Genomic DNA, 25,882 nt, shown 5'->3' with positions numbered 1-25,882 from the left:
CTTTATTCTACGAGTTGGTACGATTACTACGACACCAAACTTGTGTAGTTTTTTTTTTCTTTTTGCTGCGGTATTTTTTTTCGAAGACATTACATTTTTTACAATTATTTTCTGCCACCATCTTCTGCGCACAATAACTTTTTTATTTTTCAGGTGACATACTTGTGGAAGCGTTCGTTTGTTGTGGACGCCCTGTAGTTTGCGTTGGCACCATTTTTGAATACATACGACTTTTTGCAGCTTTTTATTGCATTTTTTCTGGGAAACGGGGTGACCAAAAAAGTGAATTTCCGGCGTTCTTTATTTCTTTTTTTTTGATGATCTTCACCGTGCGGGGTAAATAATGCATTACTTTGATAGATCAGACCTTTATGGATACCGAATATGTACAGTGGTACCTCGGGATGCGGGCGCCTCAGCTTGCGAGTTTTTGGATTTGCGAGCAGGCTCTCTCTCAAATTTTTGCTCTGATTTACGAGCAAAAACTCGGGGTACGGGCCTGCTTGCAATCAAAAAACTCGCATGCTGAGACTCAGGTGGTAAACTCTACACTCACCTGTCGCCGGCATATCGTCCTCCTGATGGTCTGCGGCGCTGCTGCAGGCTGTCGCTCCCTCCTCCACGCCGACAGAGTATTGCTGCTTGAATGCCCCACCTCCAGCAAGCTAATGCTCTCATTTATTAACTCAGCGCCGCGTCACCCAATGAAAGCCGGCGCTGCTTTAACCAATCACAGCCATTCAATTACGTCATTAAATAGCTGCGATTGGTTAACGCAGCGCCGGCTTTCTTTGGCTGATGCGGGGATGGCTTGATGGACAGTCTGTTAAGTCAGCCATGGAGCCTTTCAGAAGGCCCCTGGCTGCCATGACACCTGCATGGCTCCCTGCGATCTCATCGTGGGGGGGCCTATGGGACACCTGAACATCGTTCGGGGGATTTAAATGTTCTCAGAATTGACAGCGGCATTTAAAGGGTTAACAGCCCCCGACACAGCCGACACCCACGGTGTATAAAAAGAGATCACCCCACGATCTCTCTTCATACATAAACCGCCGATACAGGCCGTTAAAAGACGTATCAGCGGTCACGAAGGTGTTAAAAAGGACTTCTTCTGGGTTAGAAAAACATAGCTGTTTTCTTGCAAACACAGCGCCACCCCTGTCTGTGTGTGGCATTACAGCTCAGCACCCATTCACTTCCAGACTAGCTATAACTGTGATCTTCCATTGCCAGTGATTGGCTGCAGCAGTCACATGACTTGGTCAGCAGAATTAGGAAGTACAGAGTAGTTGAGCAATTTTAAGTAATGAGAAAACCCCTTTAATTTGGCCTCAATTTCATTAAGTTACGGAATTTGTCAAGTTACCACGTCAATACAATCTCACCCGGTCCAGTAAATGTATGCGTCAGCATATACTATAGTAACATGGGCGCCTATGGCTGATGTGTGGTCAGCAGGTTTGTGTAGTATCCCTGCCGTACATCTTAGGGGGTCCGTCAGGGTTCTTTGTACATCTCAGGGGGTCCGTCAGGTTTCTTTGTACATCTCAGGGGGTCTGTCAGGGTTCTTTGTACATCTCAGGGGGTCCGTCAGGTTTCTTTGTACATCTCAGGGGGTCCGTCAGGCTCCTGTTCTCAGATGCCATCATTAGTGCTGGATAATCTGGGTGCGGTGACTGTTAGAGCGAAGTCCAGAGATAAGACATTACAAGGAACCTGTCATGACCCTTCAGCCCTGTAAAATACATTATGGGGCTCAAAGTTCAGGGGAAGAAGTTTAGGGAAGAGTTGTTATATACTCACCACGCACCCCGTTCTTGCACTGTGTCCCCTTGAAGTCTGCGTGCGCCACTAGCGGGACTCCTGTGCAGGCATCTCCCATAGGGATTTATGAGAGATGCACACATGTACTTTGGGAAGTCACAGTGCGGGAACGGGGAAACCTTGTGAGCATAAAATAACGCTCCCCAGACACCTCGCTGCCTGACCTTTGAGCCCCATAGTGTAGTTTATGGGAACCAAAGGTCACAACAGGTTCCCTTTAATAATTAACAGACTCTGCACTAAATGCTGTGTAAGGCCGCTTTCACATGGCAGTGAACATTGTGAAACTTTTGTGTAATGCGAGACACACAAATCTCGTATGAATATGAACCCATATACATGAGCAGTTATATATGAACCCATATACAGGAGCAATTATATATGAACCCATACACATGAGCAGTTATATATGAACCCATATACAGGAGCAATTATATATGAACCCATACACATGAGCAGTTATATATGAACCCATATACATGAGCAATTATATATGAACCCATACACATGAGCAGTTATATATGAACCCATATACATGAGCAGTTATATATGAACCCATATACATGAGCAATTATATATGAACCCATATACATGAGCAGTTATATATGAACCCATATACATGAGCAATTATATATGAACCCATATACATGAGCAGTTATATATGAAGCCATATACATGAGCAATTATATATGAACCCATATACATGAGCAGTTATATATGAACCCATATACATGAGCAGTTATATATGAACCCATATACATGAGCAGTTATATATGAACCCATATACATGAGCGATTATATATGAACCCATATACATGAGCAGTTATATATGAACCCATATACATGAGCAATTATATATGAACCCATATACATGAGCAGTTATATATGAACCCATATACATGAGCAATTATATATGAACCCATATACATGAGCAATTATATATGAACCCATATACATGAGCAGTTATATATGAACCCATATACATGAGCAGTTATATATGAACCCATATACATGAGCAGTTATATATGAACCCATATACATGAGCAGTTATATAGGAACCCATATACATGAGCAGTTATATATGAACCCATATACATGAGCGATTATATATGAACCCATATACATGAGCAATTATATATGAACCCATATACATGAGCAATTATATATGAACCCATATACATGAGCGATTATATATGAACCCATATACATGAGCAGTTATATATGAACCCATATACATGAGCAGTTATATATGAACCCATATACATGAGCAATTATATATGAACCCATATACATGAGCAGTTATATATGAACCCATATACATGAGCGATTATATATGAACCCATATACATGAGCGATTATATATGAACCCATATACATGAGCAATTATATATGAACCCATATACATGAGCGATTATATATGAACCCATATACATGAGCAGTTATATATGAACCCATATACATGAGCGATTATATATGAACCCATATACATGAGCGATTATATATGAACCCATATACATGAGCAATTATATATGAACCCATATACATGAGCAGTTATATATGAACCCATATACATGAGCAGTTATATATGAACCCATATACATGAGCAGTTATATATGAACCCATATACATGAGCAATTATATATGAACCCATACACATGAGCAGTTATATATGAACCCATATACATGAGCAGTTATATATGAACCCATATACATGAGCGATTATATATGAACCCATATACATGAGCAATTATATATGAACCCATATACATGAGCGATTATATATGAACCCATATACATGAGCGATTATATATGAACCCATATACATGAGCGATTATATATGAACCCATATACATGAGCAGTTATATATGAACCCATATACATGAGCAGTTATATATGAACCCATATACATGAGCGATTATATATGAACCCATATACATGAGCGATTATATATGAACCCATATACATGAGCGATTATATATGAACCCATATACATGAGCAGTTATATATGAACCCATATACATGAGCAGTTATATATGAACCCATATACATGAGCGATTATATATGAACCCATATACATGAGCGATTATTTCACACATTGCATTGCAGGAGAATATCGTGACAAGACCTATTTTGGGCGTTCCCTTGGAACACATCACACATTGTTTTCAATGGGACTGGAAACCGCATCACTCGGCATGGAAAACACTTGCCGATCCTTTGACACTGCTGATAGCTGCATCGGACGATTGCAACCTCACCGAAGTGATGGCAGGCATTTTTCAAAGAAATGCATTCGCTGATACATCGAACCTGCAAGAGCGCAATATCGCACTCGGCCGTGTGGAGGAAGCTTAGGGGAATTATCTAACAACCCAAGGCTCACCTCAGACCTCTCTGCACCCCTGTACCTCCTTCACTTCTTACCACACTGCACCCCCATCTATGATTTCACTGCATCCTTTGACCTCACTGCACCTATAACCTCATTATGCTCTCTTGCCTCAGACCTCTCTGTGCTCCCCCAATGACCTCAATGCACCCCTTCTATTACCTCGCTGCAGCCAGCACCTCTGACTTCACTGCACCCCCTCACCTATGACCTCATTATGCTACCTCAACTATAATTTTAACTGTACCCCTTCACTAGTAGCATATTAGTAGCATATTTTTGAAAGGTTTGGTTCAGTTCAAATTTGTTCAAACTGAACCGGAACTGTAGTACCCCAGAATTGGGGTCCCACAGCATTAATATCTTTTACCGTATGGGAAGTGTGTGTGTGTGTGTGTGTGTGTGTATATATGTATGTGTATATATATATATATATATATATATATATATATATATATATATATATATATATACATACAGTATCATAATAGTATGTAACTTTAATTATGTTCATCTATGTGTATATGCCTTAAATGGGCACTAAAGTGTTAATGTTTGGTGATCTCACGACCTAGCACTGTATGACTGCAGAATGCACCCTAACCTGCTTTAACACCTGCCAGTCACCCCTAACTAGTACTGGAATTGGGTACAGAGATTTCCCCTAGTTTAGGATTGGTTAGCAGGGAGACTATAAAAGGCAGAGAGTGGGGGGGTTAGCCAGCCTAGTCCAGAGGAGCCTGAGATAGAGACTGTCAAGGAACACAAAGAAGATCGTATCGCTCATCAGAAGTAGCCTAGTCCTATAGAAAGCCGAGAGAAGACAGCCAGAGATAGAGACCGGGGAGTTACAAGGCGAGCATCTTAACGAAGTCTTCTAAAGAGAATGTCTAGCAGAGTCAGTGCGGTGGGAAGCTCTAACATCTAAGTGTGAGGACTACAAATCAAGTTATGCTGGAGTGTTAGAAGAGGGGAGAGAGATGGAGGGAGAGAAGAGAAGCAAGTCAATAATCTATCTGCAAAGCATTAGTCAAAGCCAGGGATGAAAGCTGGATGTGTGTTACTGCAATATGTTGCCACAGCCTCTCTGAGAAAGCTTTTCACTGCAATGTCTACTAATGTAATTCCAAGTCTTCAATTCCCTTAAGTCAGTGTGATTCAGCAGTTACTGCAAGTGAATGTAAATTGTGGTTATTTACTTCAAGATCCACAGTTCTCGCTCCCTGTAATAAAGAGTTGAAAGTTGTTTCACTATCTAAAGTCTGCTTCCTGCAGTTCCTTCCCATCATCGATATACTGCATTAAGGAACCACACGACACTACAGGAGTGCAAGGACTACTGCCCCCATTATTGTTGACTTCTCCACTTTTTATATTTATTATGTTTGTCCGGAATGGGTCCCTAATCATATAGGGACTGGCATCACGAGAAATTAACATCATATCCTATCCAACCCCATGGGTAGGAGGTTATAACAACTACCTATATTTTTATTTTGCTTTTATTAGTTAATTTATTGTTTATTCCACTGCTGGAGGCTGACCATAAGACCGACATGACTAGCATCTCATTTTTTCCCTCGCTGCTCAATACTTCCTACGTCTGGGTTGGTCACTGCAAAACTTCACCAACACTCCTTAAGGCTATGTTCAGACAGGACGGGTACACTGCAGATTCTCTGCAGGGCAGTTGATAAAACACCCTGAAACCTCCAAGACATAAAGTTGCTGTTTGTTGCAGATTTCGTAGTGTTTTTCTTGTATAAGGGGAGGGAACTGCTCAAATCGAAGTGTATAATCGTCCAGCGGTGAAAACGCTGACCAATACACGCCCGTGTAAATAAGCCCTTACCTTCATGTTAAATTCTGCTGCGAAAACATGGAAAATCAGCGTATAAGAGTCTTTTCCTCATAACATTAAAATCTGCTCCGCAAGCACAATTGCGCAGCAGATATTTTCCACGCCGTGTACAGAAAACTTCACTGAAACTCAGTCATTTAGCTGGGATTTCAAAACGTTGTGGATTGTACGCCGGAAATTCCGCAGTGGACATCCTGCAGCGTATCTGTCCCGTGTGAACATAGCCTAAAACTGTCGAATAGCACTGTCTAAGAGCCATGAGAGTACTACTACTTCTCGTGCTTCATAAATGTGTGCGCTATATAAACGGGGGGTTCTGCACCATAGGTGGGGTACCTGTAGGCTTCTGACATGTGCATGGTTGACACTTAATCACAATATTATATATAAGTTGTGGGACCTCGTCCCACCCCTCCTATTGCAAATAGTGCCGAAGGGCAGAGAGGGGGCGGGAGCTCAGAGCACTGCTCCAGGCTCTTCCAGCCTCCTCCCCCTGCAGAGAGAGACGACGTATATTGGTCGGCATGAATACCCGGCCGACAGAGGCATAACTTGAAGCTCCCCGGGCCCCGATGCAAAACTCGTAACAGGGCCCCCAACTATAATGCTTTACTTATAGTACTGGGTTCCCTATATGGAGAAGAGAGGCCTTATGGGCCCCCTAAGGCTCCTGGGCCCGGGTGCAACCGCATCCCCTGCATCCTCTATAGTTACGCCCCTGCCGGACGATATACGGTCGTCTGAATAAGCCCTTATATGGATACTCTGTGGTATTGTAGTGGCCCAGAACATCTATTTCTGGCCCCTCCATAAATGTCATACATGTAATATCTTTTGTGTAGATCCACTGTGCAAATTGTCTAGTGTCTTTTTCTGTGTATTGCACAGCTGCAGCAAGTGAGAGGTTAATGTCTGCATGAGTCTAGGAGATGTCTGTAAATGTATCAACTTCTGTCCTGTCATGTGGTATGCTAGAGTCTAGAAGTATGAGTGATTTGGGTGTGCTAGTCAGTCTGGAGTCAGTTTTGAGTACCTTCAACCCTCTCTTGGGCCTCGTGTGGCGCAGAGTGTAAGCTCTCGCCTACGACCTCAAGGTTGGTTGCAAGTTCAATCCCCGCATGCGTCAGGTAGCCGGCTCAAGGTTGACTCAGCCTTCCATCCTTCCGAGGTCAGTAAAATGAGAACCCAGTTTGGTGGGGGGTAATAAGTAATAATTACCTGAAAGCGCTGCGAAATAAGTTGGCACTATACAAATACCAAGTGATGGAGGAAGAGGAGGAGGTATCCTGAGGACCCCATTCCCAGGAGCCTAAAGAGAGAGAGCAAGGGGAAAAAAGGCCAAAACCACCGTGCAGAGGTACTGTGTTGCAAGAGTGTCTGTGGAGTGACCATACCCCTTCCTCCTCCGGGGTGTTTCCCTTCCAGGAGCAGTAACGCACGCCTGCAGGACTGGTGTCATCCTGAGTTTCCTCCCTGATCTCCATCTGTTCTTACCTGCACTAGTGTGTTTCTTGATTTGTGTGATATTGAAGTTTCCAAGTAAAGTTTTTGCCAGGGACTGAGATACTTCGACCATACATTGTGTGTGAATTCTCTTTATTACCGCCGAGTGTCATACCGGTGGGTAATAGGACCGGTGGCGTCACCCCTGACAAGGTTATGTTCCTGTTCCATCTATATTCGCCATCTGTCTCCTAGGGGTGTCCGGAAGAGGCCCAGCGCTGCTCTAGCTGAGGCCATGTGTGTCCCGCTGGGAGGGAGCCTGGTAAGTACCACCATGACAAGTGACCACTCTACCCTACCAGCTCCTCAGCGTATGCCCCGTGTCCTGAGCTACCCGTTGGGACGCTGTATTATTGTTAAGCACCACCTATTGGAAGGCAACATTCCTGCAAGTCAATATCAGACCTTTTAACAAGCCTTGTACCAATGACCTGGGAATTATGAGCCAAAGTCCAAGTCCTCTTCCAAAGGGAAGGATAACCAGGTTGTTTTTAGGTGATTGCCATTTCCAAATAACATTGCCAACAGTGGTATTTGGAAGGTCCAAAAGTGATGCGATGTCCCCTACTGGAAGATTACTTGGGTGACATCCCACCACCATACTGCAGTGTCCACTCTATATCTGGTGGCATTCTGGTGGTTTGTATACTTGGATATACGTGGGATCCTCTCCTTTTATACCTAATGCTCACACATCTGATTTGCAGATCCCCCTTCATCTGACAGCACTGGATTGGTGGGGGGCTAATACTTTGGTCAACATAGTGTGTGTGATAGTCTGACACAATGTAAAAGTGTCTAATGGGTCAGGAATTGCTCCCAACTGAATATTTTTAGTATCTGCAGTTTTGATTCACTCGGTGCAAAATATCCGGCCAGGCAGAGCTCAGGGAGGTTATAGATTCCCATTTTCCCAGTGCAGTTGTGCGGCATGTTTGATCCCCGATGGCCTTGAGGCAATGAGGACCCTCCCATAGGTTGTTCTACCCCTGAGGCATAACCAATCTACAGCTTTATCACTGTGTCCCGGTGTGAACCCTTCGTTACGAAGCAGGTTAATGATTACTGAACCTGAGCAGACTTGTCCTGTGAGATAAAACCCACCACCTCTAATGCCTCATTAATACACAGAGACGAGGCGTCTGCACAACCACCCAGGACTACAGTAAGTACAATCCCTAAAGGGGGACACAACGGCGTGGGGCTCAGAGCCGGACCCGATCACCTACATCCACATATAAATGAGGCTCAATATAATCAGCATTAGGGACGTATAGCAGCTTCACTGAGCGCCTGTAATACACAATATATTATCTGAGCCGCACATAGACTTGTGGTGTCAGATCCCAGTAACAGAATCCTCTGTGTACATATATCCCTTTCATTCTGGAAATAAGTAGTGGCTGAGATCACAGACTTCACCAATGCCGTCTCCTCCCCGTAACGGTGACCTATCAGAAGATCACTTTTATGTGCATTTCCCCTTTAAATCACAAAACTTGATACTCTCAGCCCTCAGTGCTGCGACCCATCCCAGGGCGGTTATGAGGAAGTTACGTGTCTACTCCTTACTCTCCAGGCTGCACGTCTTGTAGGAAGAATAGGAGGTAGGTGATCTGGGACACAAGGGGGCACTTACTTCTGTACAGCTAGGGCTCAGCTTGTACCCCACCCCTCCCCCCATTCCATATGTGCTCTGCAATATTTTACCAGAAGGATAGAGGAATGCGGAGCCGCAGGAACAGATGATGAGACTCGACTTCCAGGAAATGTCAGGAAAGAAGCAGAACACAAGATGGAAAGTATCTACTGTGACTTCATGGTCCGGTTCGTAGCGTATGTGTTACAGGCACTGACTAGTGCCTGTGCCTCCAGATCCTCCAGGGGCGCCGCTGCAGTGAGTGAGCCCTCCTCTGCCTTTTCCTGACTAAGGGCTCATGTCCACGGGTGTCGGCTAATATACTGCGGGTTTCCCCATAACGTTTTACCGGTGTTTGTGATGCCGACAAGGACCGTATATTGGCAGCGAGGGTACTGCGCCACATATCTAACGCACACGCTTATGCACAGTGTGACTCCTTTTTTTTTTCTTTTAATTTCCCGCTTGGTTTCATAGCAGGTTTGCGCATGAATCGCCGCCCACAGGCAATGTATTGCGTATGGACTGTGTTGCACACGCTGCATGGTACACAAAGAAATGGAGCATCTATATTTTGCGCGTATCTCCACGCTCATGCGAATGGATCAATGAAAGTCCATTTACTTGTATTGACTCCATTCACCGTGCATGGCATGTGTAATACATTGTGAAAACGCCCGTGGACATGAGGCCTAAGTGTGGTTTCACATCGGCACTCGGGGTTCCACTTTTCTACTCCCATTCAGGAAGCAGGAACGGGGAATCCCCGTGGCAAACGGCTCCATCTCTGGACGGAACCAAATACTGCCGGATGGACCGCACAGACTTTCCGCCCGGCTGCCCGGCATTTGTTACGGTTGTATTTGGAGTGCAGAATAATCTAGTCGGCTGCGCTGTTCTATACTCCAAATATAACGGGAACCTTGTAAAGCTGACACCAGAGAGGAGTCCGCATTACAATAGAGGTAAATGGCCTGCTTGTTTCCGTCCCGGGATTCCGTCACAGCGCTATTTTCAGCAATTGTCACAGAACCCCAGAATATTGTCATGTAGCGTGTACAATACCGCTATGTAAACGCTCCCTAAGGCAGATTATTTAACGGGTGGCATCCGGGGAAGATGAGTAGCTGGGTAGGTACTGACTGCTGTCCTAACGAGCCCCAGCAGCAGACATGGCACCAACGTAGACACGGGTCCCTGTGTTGGCAGACAGGCGGCAGTGAATAGGGCACTGAGTGAAAGGAGACGAAGAGGACCTGCCTCATACTGGCGGACCGGTCCAGCCCTGCAGGCGCTGTGGTCTCTGGAGTCTGTAGGGTCTGTCAGCATGAGAGCAGTAGAGGAGCGGGACAGCCGGGCTGACTATGTCAGTGGTGACTGACTGCCAGATTGTAGTAGCGCGCTCGGAGGAGGATGAGGGTTGGCTTGTGGAACATCAGAAGAAGATGATGGGGTTAATGGTGTGAAGAATGGAATTATATCTTTTGTTGTAGGGAGAAAAATTAGGTGCCTGGGGTGAGAGGGGAACCCGGTCCACGGGCGGCGGGAGTGTTTTATACTTTGTCGGGTCACCTTTTAGCATAGTATAGAATGCCTAGAAAATGTGTGAAATATATTGAGTAGCGAAATCCTCTGTGCTGCTTCTATATCTGCACCTCTGCAGAATCTGCACCGCTGCTGTTCCATCCCATACTGTAACGTATTTGTCTATGGTATGTTCCTTGCCTAGATTATATTTTGTCCTTATTAAATGCGCTCTTGTGCCCCCCCCCCCCTTATGTCTCTTCCAAGCTATATTGTTCTGGCTTTGTTTGTTTATCTAAGCAGAGCAGCATACCTCACAAATCCCCCAATCACCTGCTCACCCTCGCTACCCCACTCCTCCTAGCTGCAGGGGGGGGCATATCCCCCAACCCTGACCCACCCTGCCAAATCTCTCCCCTATCACACCAGACCACCTCTTTAGCCAAACCAATACCCCATGCACCCCCTTCCCCCTGCCTCGCTCAAATGATTACCGAACCTGAGCAGGCGAGATAAAACCCACCACCTCTAATGCCACAGTAATACACAGAGACGAGGCGTCTGCACAACCACCCAGGACTACAGTAAGTACAATCCCTAAAGGGGGACACAACGGCGTGGGGCTCAGAGCCGGACCTGATCACCTACATCCACATATAAATGAGGCTCGATATAATCAGCATTAGGGACGTATAGCAGCTTCACTGAGTGCCTGTAATACACAATATATTATCTGAGCCCCACATAGACGTATCATAGCGCCCATATAACAGGCCGCTACATCAGTCATCCTCCATAACAGACCCACACCAGAACTCCCCATAACAGAGACGGACACATCCCTGCGCCTCTCACAAAGCTCTTGCCTTAAATATGCTGTCAGATTCCAGTAACAGAATCCTCTGTGTACATATATCCCTTTCATTCTGGAAATAAGTAGTGGCTGAGATCACAGACTTCACCAACGCCTCTCCTCCCCGTAACGGTGACCTATCAGAAGATCACTTTTATGTGCATTTCCCCTTTAAATCACAAAAGTTGATACACTCAGCCCTCAGTGCTGCGACCCATCCCGGGGCGGTTATGAGGAAGTTACGTGTCCACTCCTTACTCTCTAGGCTGCACGTCTTGTAGGAAGAATAGGAGGTAGGTGATCTGGGGCACAAGGGGGCACTTACTTCTGTACAGCTAGGGCTCAGCTTGTACCCCACCCCTCCCCCCATTCCATATGTGCTCTGCAATATTTTACCAGAAGGATAGAGGAATGCGGAGCCGCAGGAACAGATGATAAGAGATCCGACTTCCAGGAAATGTCAGGAAAGAAGCAGAACACAAGATGGAAAGTATCTACTGCGACTTCATGGTCCGGTTCGTCGCGTATGTGTTACAGGCACTGACTAGTGCCTGCGCCTCCAGATCCTCCAGGGGCGCCGCTGCAGTGAGTGAGCCCTCCTCTGCCTTTTCCTGACTAAGGGCTCATGTAATAATAATAATAATCTTTATTTGTATAGCGCCAACATATTCCGCAGCGCTTATATAGACAGGGGAATACAGAAAGACAAAAGTACAAAAATTACAGAACCACGGTTACATAGTAACCAGTAGATGGAGACAATAGGGGTGCGGGTCCTGCTCCAACAAGCTTACATACTACAAGTAATGGGGTGATACAGAAGGTAAAGGGGCTGGAGATGTGCACGGTATGGCGAGGTGGCGAGTGAGGGATGCTATACACATAGATAATGGTCAGACATTTGGCCGTGTGATGGCAGGATCGTTATGACTGCAGGGGAGGTTTATGATGGCTAGCAGGGATTGCAGTCAGTAGGGTTTTGTTTAGGGAATTCGGTATGCCTCCCTGAAGAGGTGCGTTTCTAGAGCACGCCTGAAGTTCTGCGAATGCTGGATTGCTCATGTAGCCTTTGGTAGTGCGTTCCAGAGGACCGGTGCTGCTCTGGAGAAGTCTTGGAGGCGGTCCATGACCTCGGAATTATTGTATCTTGACTCCACTGGAAGATAGCGGTTTGACAGGAGGAATGGCCCTCTCACACCCCCAGCTCCCAATGGGGTCAAGGCTGGAAGGTCCTAGCAGCACAGTGTGGATTCGGCTGAAGGTTACTTGTCTTCTTAGTCTTACATTATTAGCTGTAAATGCTGCCATGTTTCCGCTGTCAGCTCCGTGATGGCTTCCACCTCTGTAGTCCCTGATGGGCGCTCCCCCACTGACAGCTCCCAATGCTGCTAACTTCAGACATGAAGGTGGGGGGGGCATGCGCTTGTGGCCCACAGATGCCGAAAGAGGCGCTTCAGGGAAATTTTGCATCCCTGCTGCCAACCCCACGCTGCCCTTCTACCGCCACTGGGGAAGCTACTTACTGCTCCACGCTGCCCTTCTACTGTTGCCGGGGAAGCCACTTGCTGCTGTTAAGGCTTAGTGGCCTTCCATGACCTGCAGGCTAAGCAGCTCAGCAGCCAATCTTGGCTCCACCAGGACTTCCTGGTGGCGTCAAGATACAATAATACCCATGACTTCTTCACCACCAAACGTCTCAACCTGCTCATCCTCACCGAAATATGGATACAGCAGTCCAATTCTACCACTTCCTACTGCATTGCCCCATGATGGCCTGCAGTTCTCCCACATCCCTAGATCAGACGACAGGTGAGACAAAGGAGTAGGCATTCTCCTCTTAACTAACTGTACCTTTCAGGTCGTTTCCTTGCTCACTTTCCCGTCTTTCAGAGTCTACACCTTACGACTCTTTCATCCACTGTCCCTGCATGTCGCAGTTATCTACCGGCCTCCGGGTCCCACCCGCCTGTTCCTCTATCACGTACAATAAGCGGTTACAGCAGCACGCAAAAAAAGCACCCAAAAGGGTGAGGTAGATAAACTGCAGGCCACAGAAACAGTCCGAACCACAAGACTCCAATCGCAACTTGAGAATAATTGAGTATAGTGGCAGCATGAGCAGGAAATCGACTTTTTGGTAAAAAAAAAGTTGCAAAAAGCTTTATTAATCCATGGTCAGAGTAAAAAGTAAGCAAGCTATGTTTTGGCCATATTAGGCCTTTTTCAAACTAACTTAAACATACACCAAAACACATTTAAATAGTGAAGTACATAGACAAAGTAACCAATAGTGAAACAAAGATACACCCACAATAATCAAATCTCATTAAAAACATATGTGTAATGCATCAACATACCAAACAAAATCATAGACATAGATCAGCATTATATACTCTCTAGAAAAGGTAGGCATAGAGATGACTAATACGGCCAACAGAGGGCATTGTAATATATCAATAAAATGGATGACAATAAAGTTAATACGGCCCACAATAGCCAGAAGTCACAACAAAGTGACATAATATCTATGGGGTAGCCACACACACATATGGTGGACACCAAGTATAGTAGAAAGCATCCATACAGGGATATCAACTAGAGAGCATCACCAAATGATGTGGAGGGCCAGAAATACTCAATGGGTCGCAGGCATACATGCTGTTGCCACATAGTAGCCAACACACTTCGTAAACCCAAAAAAAGATATCTTTATAGAGAGTACAGAAGTACAAACGAAAAAACGTACGGACATAATTGTAATGGGCATCACGTTATCCTAGATATATACACAATCCAGACCAATTACGTCTGCCCGATGTATATCATATGCTACGGTACAAAAAAGGATATAAAGCAACAAGGCGTGCCTGGTCAAAAAAGTTACATAATGTAATCAATAAAATACATTTACAGTAGTGTTTTTAATATAATGGATATTAGTAGTGTGACCCACTAAAATCAGCAATTGCATAGGGAGTATACTGATGTAAAGAAATAAGTACTGGACTGTCCTAAATGTAAAATCTGGAGGCATGCAATAGGTTAACATTAGAGATGAGCGAACCTACTCATTTCGAGTAATTACTCGATCGAGCACCGCGATTTTCGAATACTTCCGTACTCGGGTGAAAAGATTCGGGGGGCGGGGGGAGGCGTGACAGAGCGGGGGGTAACAGGGGGGAGCCCTCTCTCTCTCCCTCTCCCCCCCACTCCCCGCTGCAACTCCCCACTAACCCACGGCGCCCCCCGAATCTTTTCGCCCGAGTACAGAAGTACTCGAAAATCGCGGCGCTCGGGCGAAAAAGGGGCGTGGCCGAGTAAGTTCGCTCATCTCTACTTAACATACTTTATTCAACAACAAAAAGAGTACAGTATGCACATAGTAGCAAAGTCTATATAAGAAGATAAAAAAAAGAAGGCTGCATGATACATAGCGGTCATGGAGGAAAGGCACCACACGGATCAGGCGATCTACAACTGAAGAAAAAGACAAAAATTAAAAACATGTACCAATAAAAACAACACGCACCTAATACACAGTAAGGGAATAAAGGTGAGTGATGAAAAGATTATAAACACCAGCGACTCGCATAGGGGAAGAGAAGACACAGGCATAATCCCATCAGATGAATGGCATATAGTGATCATATATGTTTAAGCCAAAGGGGGTCAAGGTGTTTAGAGTATGTATCCATCTCAGTCCTTTTTTATTTAAGGGTGGCCCATGATCTATGACACGGAAACGTAATTGGCTAATGTTGTGGTTTCTGTCAAAAAAGTGCTTAGGTACAGGAAGCCCAGTGTTACCAGTACGAACAGTACTTTTATGATGCGTGAACTGGTAACGTGTTACCGTGAACGCACCTCCATTGTGGTTTCTCCAATATAGAGTAGACTACACGGGCACGTGATCAAATAGACGACGAAAGATGACGTACAGGTATACCTGTTTTTGATTGTAAAACGGGTGCCCGTGTAAGGGTGACAGAAACTGTCACCTTTAATGATGTTCCCGCCACATGAGCAGATGCAACATGGAAAATTCCCGTTCTTTAGTGGAGCAAAAAGTCTTTGTTTCTCTATACCAGGGGTCCCCAACTCCAGTCCTCAGGGACCACCAACAGGTCAGGTTTTCAGGATATCCTATAGTAAGAACACCTGTGACAATGTCTGAGGCACTGATGATAATTACATCACCTGTGCACTACTGAGGAAATCCTGAAAACATGACCTGATGGCTGTCCCTGAGGACTGGAGTTGGGGAACACTGATCTATACCACCCATTTCCAACAGAGGCTTTACCAGTCTATGTTTTAAATTCATGTTTCATCTGTAGGCCATCATGGGGCCATCTTGGAATTCAACTATAGACTCACAACTAGAGGTGAGCGAACATACTCTGCTGAGCTTAATGCTCGTTCGAGCATTAGCATACTTGATGGTGCTCGTTACTCGAACGAGCATCAAGCCGTGTTCGACCCCGCCCCAGTTTTTGGCTCCTCCCTGCTGTGATGTGCTGGTTTTGGCCCCGACGCAACGTGCGTCATTGGCAAGTTTTTTGGCTGGCTGGCTGGAGAGAGAGACAGAGAGAGGGAGAACGAGAACCTAGGGGGAAAAAAAAAGCTCAGCACCCGGCGTTCCACATACAAAAATGCTCGAGTCTCCCATTGTAGTCAATGGGGTTCGTTACTCGAGTAGAGCTCTCGAATTTTACGAAAAGCTCCACTCGAATAACGCAGACTCAAGCATTTGGGTGCTCGCTCATCGCTACTCACAACCTTAAGAGAGTAGGGTCCAGTGTTTCTTAATGATTTTCGATATCTGAGCACTATGGAGGTTATATGTGGAAACAAATGTCATCCTGTTGGGATCCCTGTTCTTGGGTTTGGGGGTCAATAAATCACTCTGTTTCAAAGATTTTACATCAGATATAGTTTGTTTTATAAGTGATTTAGGGTAACCCCTACTCAGGAATCTCGAGCCCCTTTGTTCCAACCTATGATCAATGAACTCATCATCAGTAACTCGCCTTATACGGAGGAGCTGGCTCAATGGTAATGAAGAAATCTTATTCTTAGGGTGATTACTATTGAAATGCAAAATGCTATTCTTGTCAGTAGGCTTGATAAACAAATCAGTGGAAAGCCTGCCGTCCCTCTTTAGTACCATGGTGTCCAGAAATTGGATATAGACTGTGGAGTAACTTAAAGTGAATTGGATTTCGCGACATATGGTATTCAATAACTGCTGGAACTCAACTAGTTCCATTACGGTCCCCTCCCAAACCAGGAAGATGTCATCAATATAATGCAACTAGGTTTTCACCTTTGGCCAGAAAGATGACTGATACATATTATCTTTCTCGAACCTACGCATCACCATATTGGCGTAGGTGGGAGCCACATTCGAGCCCATATCCGTACCCTGCCGCTGCCTGTAGCACACCCCTCCATAAACAAAGTAGTTGTTACGATGCAGGGCGGCGCAGGGTCCCGCGGTCGGCGGCGTCGGCTCTGGCATCCTGGAGCTCTGGGGTCAGGGCTCTCCCGGTGGCGTGGGGCGGCCGGGTGTGGCGGCGTGGCCGTGTCCACCCATAGGGTGCCGCCCGCACTCCATCATTCTTATGCAGCAGTGGGGGGAGTTGCCTCCTCCCACTCTCCGCCCCTGGGCGGAGTCTTGTAGTTACAAGGCTGGCAGTGACCTGAGCTCACTGCCAGTTATTGGTTCTGTCAGCTACTAGTCAGTCCTGTCTGCAGCTTATCTCAATCAGCCTCTTCCAGTTTTGCCTTGTGCTTGTATTTTCTGTTTGGTTATTCCATCTGCCTCCCTTGTCGGCACTCTGTCCCCCGGTAAGTTAGTTCCATCTAGGTAGTCGCCAGGTGCCTAGCCAGAGTTGGGACCGCCACCCAGTTGTCCGCTTGGGGCTAGCCAGGTCGAGGCAAGTAGGCAGGGACAGTGGGGTGCGGTAAGTTCAGGGCACCCCATCTGGCGCTCGGGGGTCAGAGTGCCGTAACAGTAGTTCTTGCTCAGGATGAACTCGAACAGCGACAGGGCAAAGCAAACTTTCTTTGGGGACCAGTCTGTCCAAGTGATATAATGCTGCACCGCCTTCAATCCCCGCCGATGTTCAGTAGAGGTATAAAGGGAAACTACATCAAAAGACGCTAATATAGAGTCCTCTGTGACCTCCAGATGACCAATCTTGACTAAAAGAAATCGCTTGTGTCACAGATATACGATGTAGCTTGTTCCTCCATCATTTAGCTGCCTGGCTCCCCTACTTGCTATGCTGTGAAATCCTAACCCTCCTCCTCGGTGACTTCAACATCCCCACCAATGACCCTGTCTCCCCATCTGCCCCTCAGGATTAATGCTCACCTCCTCCCTCAGCCTATCACAACTCTCAGACTCCCCCACTGACAGACATGGCAACACTCAAACTAATTTTCCTCTGCCTCTGCTCTGCTTTCCACTTCACAAACTCCCCCTTTCCACTCTCAGATTACAACCTCCTCTCCTACTCCTCTTCAATAGTAATTAAAGTCTTGTACATAGGGGGCAGTATTATAGTAGTTATATTCTTGTACATAGGGAGCAGTATTATAGTAGTTATATTCTTGTACATAGGGGTCAGTATTATAGTAGTTATATTCTTGTACATAAGAGCTGTATTATAGTAGTTATATTCTTGTACATAGGGGCAGTATTATAGTAGTTATATTCTTGTACATAGGGGGGCAGTATTATAGTAGTTATATTCTTGTACATAGTGGGCAGTATTATAGTAGTTATATTCTTGTACATAGGGGGCAGTATTATAGTAGTTATATTCTTGTACATAGGGAGCAGTATTATAGTAGTTATATTCTTGTACATAGGGGGCAGTATTATAGTAGTTATATTCTTGTACAAAGGAGACAGTATTATAGTAGTTATATACTTGTACATAGGAGACAGTATTATAGTAGTTATATTCTTGTACATAGGGGGCAGTATTATAGTAGTTATATTCTTGGGCATAGAGGGTAGTATTATAGTAGTTATATTCTTGTACATAGGGGGCAGTATTATAGTAGTTCTATTCTTGCACATAGGAGGCAGTATTATAGTAGTTATATTCTTGTACATAGGGGGCAGTATTATAGTAGTTCTATTCTTGTACATAGGAGCAGTATTATAGTAGTTATATTCTTGTACATAGGGAGCAGTATTATAGTAGTTATATTCTTGTACATAGGGAGCAGTATTATAGTAGTTATATTCTTGTACATAGGGAGCAGTATTATAGTAGTTATATTCTTGTACATAGGGAGCAGTATTATAGTAGTTATATTCTTGTACATAGGAGGCAGTATTATAGTAGTTATATTCTTGTACATGGGGGCAGTATTATAGTAGTTATATTCTTGTACAGATGAGGCAGTATTATAGCAGTTATATTCTTGTACATAGGGGCAGTATTATAGTAGTAATATTCTTGTACATAGGGGGCAGTATTATAGTAGTTATATTCTTGTACATAGGGGGCAGTATTATAGTAGTTATATTCTTGTACATGGGGGGCAGTATTATAGTAGTTAAATTCTTGTACATAGGAGGCAGTATTATAGTAGTTATATTCTTGTACATAGGAGGCAGTATTATAGTAGTTATATTCTTGTACAGATGAGGCAGTATTATAGCAGTTATATTCTTGTACATAGGGGCAGTATTATCGTAGTTATATTCTTGTACATGGGGGGCAGTATTATAGTAGTTATATTCTTGAACATAGGAGGCAGTATTATAGTAGTTATATTCTTGTATATAGGGGGCAGTATTATAGTAGTTATATTCTTGTACATGGGGGGCAGTATTATATTAGTTATATTCTTGTACATAGGGGGCAGTATTATAGTAGCTATATTCTTGTACATAAGGGACAGTATTATAGTAGTTATATTCTTGTACATAGGGAGCAGTATTATAGTAGTTATATTCTTGTACATAGGGGGCAGTAATATAGTAGTTATATTCTTGTACATAGGGGGCAGTATTATAGTAGTTATATTCTTGTACATAGGAGGCAGTATTATAGTAGTTATATTCTTGTACATAGAGGGCAGTATTATAGTAGTTATATTCTTGTACATAGGGGGCAGTATTATAGTAGTTATATTCTTGTACATAGGAGCAGTATTATAGTAGTTATATTCTTGTACATAGGGAGCAGTATTATAGTAGTTATATTCTTGTACAGATGAGGCAGTATTATAGCAGTTATATTCTTGTACATAGGGGCAGTATTATAGTAGTTATATTCTTGTACATAGGGGGCAGTATTATAGTAGTTATATTCTTGTACATAGGGGGCAGTATTATAGTAGTTATATTCTTGTACATAGGAGGCAGTATTATAGTAGTTATATTCTTGTACATAGAGGGCAGTATTATAGTAGTTATATTCTTGTACATAGGGGGCAGTATTATAGTAGTTATATTCTTGTACATAGGGAGCAGTATTATAGTAGTTATATTCTTGTACATAGGAGGCAGTATTATAGTAGTTATATTCTTGTACATAGGAGGCAGTATTATAGTAGTTATATTCTTGTACAGATGAGGCAGTATTATAGCAGTTATATTCTTGTACATAGGGGCAGTATTATAGTAGTTATATTCTTGTACATGGGGGGCAGTATTATAGTAGTTATATTCTTGAACATAGGAGGCAGTATTATAGTAGTTATATTCTTGTACATAGGGGGCAGTATTATAGTAGTTATATTCTTGTACATGGGAGGCAGTATTATATTAGTTATATTCTTGTACATAGGGGTAGTATTATAGTAGTTATATTCTTGTACATAGGGAGCAGCATTATAGTAGTTATATTCTTGTACATAGGGGGCAGTATTATAGTAGCTATATTCTTGTACATAGGGGGCAGTATTATAGTAGCTATATTCTTGTACATAAGGGACAGTATTATAGTAGTTATATTCTTGTACATAGGGAGCAGTATTATAGTAGTTATATTCTTGTACATAGGGGGCAGTATTATAGTAGTTATATTCTTGTACATAGGGGGCAGTATTATAGTAGTTATATTCTTGTACATAGGAGGCACTATTATAGTAGTTATATTCTTGTACATAGGGGCAGTATTATAGTAGTTATATTCTTGTACATTGCGGGCAGTATTATAGTAGTTATATTCTTGTACATAGGGGGCAGTATTATAGTAGTTATATTCTTGTACATAGGGGGCAGTATTATAGTAGTTATATTCTTGTACATAGGAGGCAGTATTATAGTAGTTATATTCTTGTACATAGGGGGCTATTATAGTAATTATATTCTTGTACATAGGGGGCAGCATTATAGTAGTTATATTCTTGTACATAGGGAGCAGTATTATAGTAGTTATAGTCTTGTACATAGGGGGCAGTATTATAGTAGTTATATTCTTGTACATAGGGGGCAGTATTATAGTAGTTATATTCTTGTACATAGGGGGCAGTATTATAGTAGTTATATTCTTGTACATAGGAGCAGTATTATAGTAGTTATATTCTTGTACATAGGGGGCAGTATTATAGTAGTTATATTCTTGTACATAGGAGGCAGTATTATAGTAGTTATATTCTTGTACATAGGGGGCAGTATTATAGTAGTTCTATTCTTGTCCATAGGAGAGGATAGACGTGAGCTCCCAGTAGGGAGGAGGCATGGCCTCTGACCCAGGAGGAAGTGAGTGCAGCTGGGCTGACGATCCTGGGAGAGCCCAGAGCCTGGAGTGTGGCTTGCAGCATGGAGATCAAGAAAGTGGTAACCAGGAAATGGTGGCTGGTGAGATTACTGAATCATGTAAAGCATTTGGATTGAGTATGAAAGTGACTAAGAAAAGTTTATTTAAACTGGCAAGACAAATCTTCAAGTTAAGAGAAGAGATTAAGATAGAAACGGATCCAAAGACAAAGCTGATAAAGTGTGAATGCCTGGATAATCGCACACGTGAGCTCACTATACTAAAGGAGCGACTAGACAAAGAAGCAAATGCAATACCTAAAGTAGAAAACTGGGCAATGGAGAAAAAGAGGGAGGCCAGAGTGCAAAACATGAAGAGGGAGGCCAGAGTGCAAAACATGAAGAGGGAGGCCAGAGTGCAAAACATGAAGATTAAAGAAGTCATTGAGAAAAAAGGTACTGATTATAATGTTGTGTATAGTATGGTGGAGCAGGGAACCCCTCTGAGATGTGTGGGTGCAGCGCCTGGAGGGTCACTTCTTTCAGGGTCACTGAGTATGGGAGCTGAGCTATCAAACTCTGAAAATGCTGCTAATACTGAGGAGCAAAATGTCACTGCCAATGAGGGGTTAATTGCAAAGGACTCTGTTTGCAGTGCTGATGAAATGAATGCAAGTAGTAATCTGGTGTATGCTTCAGGTACTGACATTGTAAATGAAACACCGTGTAGTGTAATGAGTGAAGAGACAACTACATCGTCCGGAGCAGATATGGTGGAGATTTGTGAAGGTTCTCAGCCATCCGCAGAGGTGTGTGTAAAACAATCTGCAGGACAGTCTCATACCACCGCAGGTGAGTCTGCAGGACAGTGTGATGCCAGTGCAGGTGTGTCTGCAGGACAGTCTCATACAACCGCAGATGTGTCTGCAGGACAGTGTGAAACCACTGCAGGTGTGTCTGCAGGACAGTGTGAAACCACTGCAGGTGTGTCTGCAGGACAGTCTCATACCACCGCAGGTGTGTCTGCAGGACAGTCTCATACCACCGCAGGTGTGTCTGCAGGACAGTGTGATGCCAGTGCAGGTGTGTCTGCCGGACAGTCTCATACCACCGCAGGTGTGTCTGCAGGACAGTGTGAAACCACCGCAGGTGTGTCTGCAGATCAATCAGGAGTCAGTAAGCCTGCTGATGAGGAAAGGTCTGGCACTCATCCCTCTGCTGACTTTCCACAATTCAACAGACTATACTCCAATGTCACAAAGCCAGCTACCCCTCCACCACAGAGGAGAAACGCTGTCAGGATTAAGTACACGGGGCCAGAGGAGAACATTCCCTCCAGACTGTACATTGGGAAGAGTCTCCTAAAAGACTTTATGAGGTTTAAAGCCTCTGAGGTGTACGCTCTGATCCATATCCCCTCCAGCAGGATCTATGACATCAGCTTTAAGCTGCAATATGACTTGGATGCATTTTGGAGTATATATAATGACACAAGGGGACAGTCAATCTGGAAGTATCTCCAGGTGATCCAGCTGTCCAAGCCTCAGGTGGTGAGGGCCACCATATTGTTCCAGTCTGAGGTGGTGGCGCTGGCAGATCTGGAGCACTGGCTCAGTAGGCAATGTATGATCATGAACTATCCAGAAAAAATCTATGATGAGGAGGGAATCTGGAATGGTGGATACACTGTAAAGATCCAATTAGAGCGAGCCAATGGTGTGACCAGACATCTACCGCACTCCTATCTAGGCTCAGAGATATATCCTGGTCAGCCTTGTCTATGTCATAGGTGTGGGGGCAGACACCTCGCTTTTAACTGCTCTTGAGTCAAGTGTTCATTATGTGGACAGTTTGGACATTCAAAAAGCGATTGTAGAGGACCCGTCATCTGGAACCTGTGTTTAGGAGCAGGTCATACATTCCGGGAGTGTCCACATGCAGAGCATAATAAAGGAGGTGATGATATCGGCATAGAGCCCATGGAGGAAGGTAAAGAGGACGTCGCTGCAAGAGCAGATACAGCCCCAGAATCCAACAGTCCTAATACTAATGTAGTGCAAAGTACCAGTGACCCTGCTTTAGAGACTGATAACTCACCCGCTGCACTACAGCAAAGGGAGAGATGGATGGTCCTCCCACTACAGTACAAGTACCAGCCACCGAGAAGGCATCTGATGAAAAAAGAAAAATCCTTGCTGTAAGAAGTGAAATATCCCCTGTTGTACTACAAGCACCAGCTATTGAAGAGAAACCTCATGAAAAGAAGAAAATATCCAGTAAACCTGTTGCTAAATCACCTAAACAGCAGCCATATAAGGCTACAGAACCCTCCGACCGAGCCGCACGGCCCAGACGCCCCGCTATGGATCAAGAGGGGTTCCAGGCGGTTAAAAGAAAGAATGAAACTGCAGATCCTGCTAGAAAAGTCACTGCAGCAAGGAAAACCCCGGATCAGCCGGTGCTGGCCATAACCTTCGGACAGTATGGAGTGCTGGGAGAAGAATCAGCCGGCGCTGGCCATAACCTCCGGACAGTATGGAGTGCTGGGAGAAGAATCAGAGAAATCAGAAAAAGAATGCATCTCTTTACATAACTCTGATGATGACCTTCAGGAAGAGGAACCTCAACCATCAGTGTCCACCAAAAGATGGGGCTCTGCAGGTGGCAGCAGCGGACGGAGGAGGAAAAGCAAGAAAGTCCAGTGACTTAGATGAGTTTGAGAGTCTGCTCTATAAATGTGAACAGTGTAAAGACTAAGAACAGGAGGCAGGCGATCTACCAGCGGCTGTCAGAGGAGAGATCTGATATCTTCTTCTTACAGGAAACCTACCTGAAGAGTAATGCTGATGTGTATGCAGCCAGGAGGGACTGGAGACATGGAGCATCATTCTGGTCCTTTGGATTGGAGAGAAATGATTGGTGTGGGAATTCTCTTCAATAAGGACATAGAGGTGGAGAGGGTCCTGGAGATCAGTCCAGGCCGGTGCCTGATGCTGGACTTTATACTGGACACTATATATTATAGAGTTATTAATATCTATGCTCCTCAAACTAGAAAGGAGAGGAGGGAGTTGTTCCAGCTGATGAAGCCGTATTGTTTTACATCTCGGGTGTTTATAATGTGTGGGGATTTTAATAGTGTCTCCAGTAATGTAGATAGAACCAGTAGGCACAAACAATTGAGGTATGATGAGAACTTCCTCAATAATCTGGTTCAGCAGGCTCATTTAGTTGACCCCTATGGCTTACAATATGCTAAGAGATCTTACACCTATCATAAGGGAGGTAATGCCAGCAGAATAGATCGTATCTATATTAAGAAAGGAATGAAGTGCACCAAGTATAGGATCAGCCCCATAGAGTTCTCTGATCATTGTATAGTAAGTGTCACGCTGGGTCAGGATGGGACCGGGGTCTGTGGTCGGGGATACTGGAAGATGAACAGTTCGCTGCTGCAGGATCCACAGTTTATTGAGGCCTTCACTACCTTCTATAATGAACGGAGGACTACCCAATGTATGTGTGATGATACAGCAGAGTGGTGGGAGTGCATGAAAGGGGACATCAAGCAGTTTATGATTAGAGCTGCCAGGAGACGCAGTAATGTGGAGTATATGAAGTATTCTATGCTGAGACGACAGCTGAGTCGCTTATATGGTCGGATGAATAGTGGGGAGAAGGTGGACGGAGCGAGCATCAGCCAGATAAAGCAGAAGATGAAAGAACTGCAGTATGATCGCTTCAAGTCTCTTAAAGCTGAGGGACAGTTTGATAATTGGATGGTTTACACCCCGGACACTTTTATTGCCTGTAAGAATAGGGTTAATAAGAAGTTTATGACTGGGCTATTAGATGAGAACGGGACGGAGCAGTCAGAGCAGAAGAAACTTCCACAGATCATTGGAGATTACTATGGGAATCTTTTCCAAGGGGGGCAGATTAGGGAGGATGACATTAAATGTTATCTGAAGAGTGTGACTCTGCCCAAATTAGACCAGTGCAAGCAGAATGCATGATTGTGTCCATAACTGAGGAGGAAGTGAAAAGAAGCATTGACTCCTTAAAGCCCAAGAAGAGTCCGGGGCTGGATGGCCTGACCAGCGAGTTCTATAAAGAGTTCAGAGACTTATTAGCTCCAGACTTGGTGCAGGTTTATAATGATTGCCTCTCTGCAGGGAAGATGCTGGACTCTCACTGTAAATCTGTGTTGGTTCTTTTGGCAAAAAAGGGAAATGTAAAAGATCTCTGCTAAATACGGATTATAAAATCTTGGCCAAGATCTTGTATTATAGGCTAAGTGATGTGGCGGATGAATTAATTATTGCTAATCAGACATGTGGCGTGAAAGGCCGAACAATAGAGGACTCACTGCTATGGTGAGAGAAGCCATAACCTATATGAAACAGCATGGGGAAGGGGCGTATGTGGTTGGCTTAGACCAGAGTAAGGCCTTTGATAGAGTTCATCATGGCTACTTGTATCAGGTGTTGTTGGAGTATGGCCTTCCGGTGCGCTTTGTACAATGGCTGCAGGTTCTCTATAAGGGAGCGGTAAGC

The 25,882-nt window shown here is 44.3% G+C and overlaps 1 protein-coding gene across 3 annotated transcripts in view; it reads left to right on the top strand.

The window, feature by feature from the left end:
- Positions 1-11,298: 11,298 nt before the first annotated feature.
- Positions 11,299-25,882, top strand: part of LOC136577088 (uncharacterized) — a 51,198-nt gene continuing 36,614 nt past the window's right edge. The window contains exon 1 of one of the 3 annotated variants that reach the window (XM_066576811.1): positions 11,299-11,327. The gene's annotated coding sequence lies outside the window, so the exon portion shown is untranslated. Of the gene's footprint in view, positions 11,328-11,807; positions 11,890-11,986; positions 12,182-25,882 lie in introns of those variants that run through there. The other 2 variants (XM_066576809.1, XM_066576810.1) reach the window with 2 other exon arrangements.

The sequence above is a fragment of the Eleutherodactylus coqui genome, chromosome 8, assembly GCF_035609145.1.
Source record: "Eleutherodactylus coqui strain aEleCoq1 chromosome 8, aEleCoq1.hap1, whole genome shotgun sequence".
Lineage (NCBI taxonomy): Eukaryota > Metazoa > Chordata > Amphibia > Anura > Eleutherodactylidae > Eleutherodactylus > Eleutherodactylus coqui.
The sequence above is the reverse complement of the archived record's forward strand: the minus strand, read 5'-3'. Positions and strand labels throughout refer to the sequence as shown.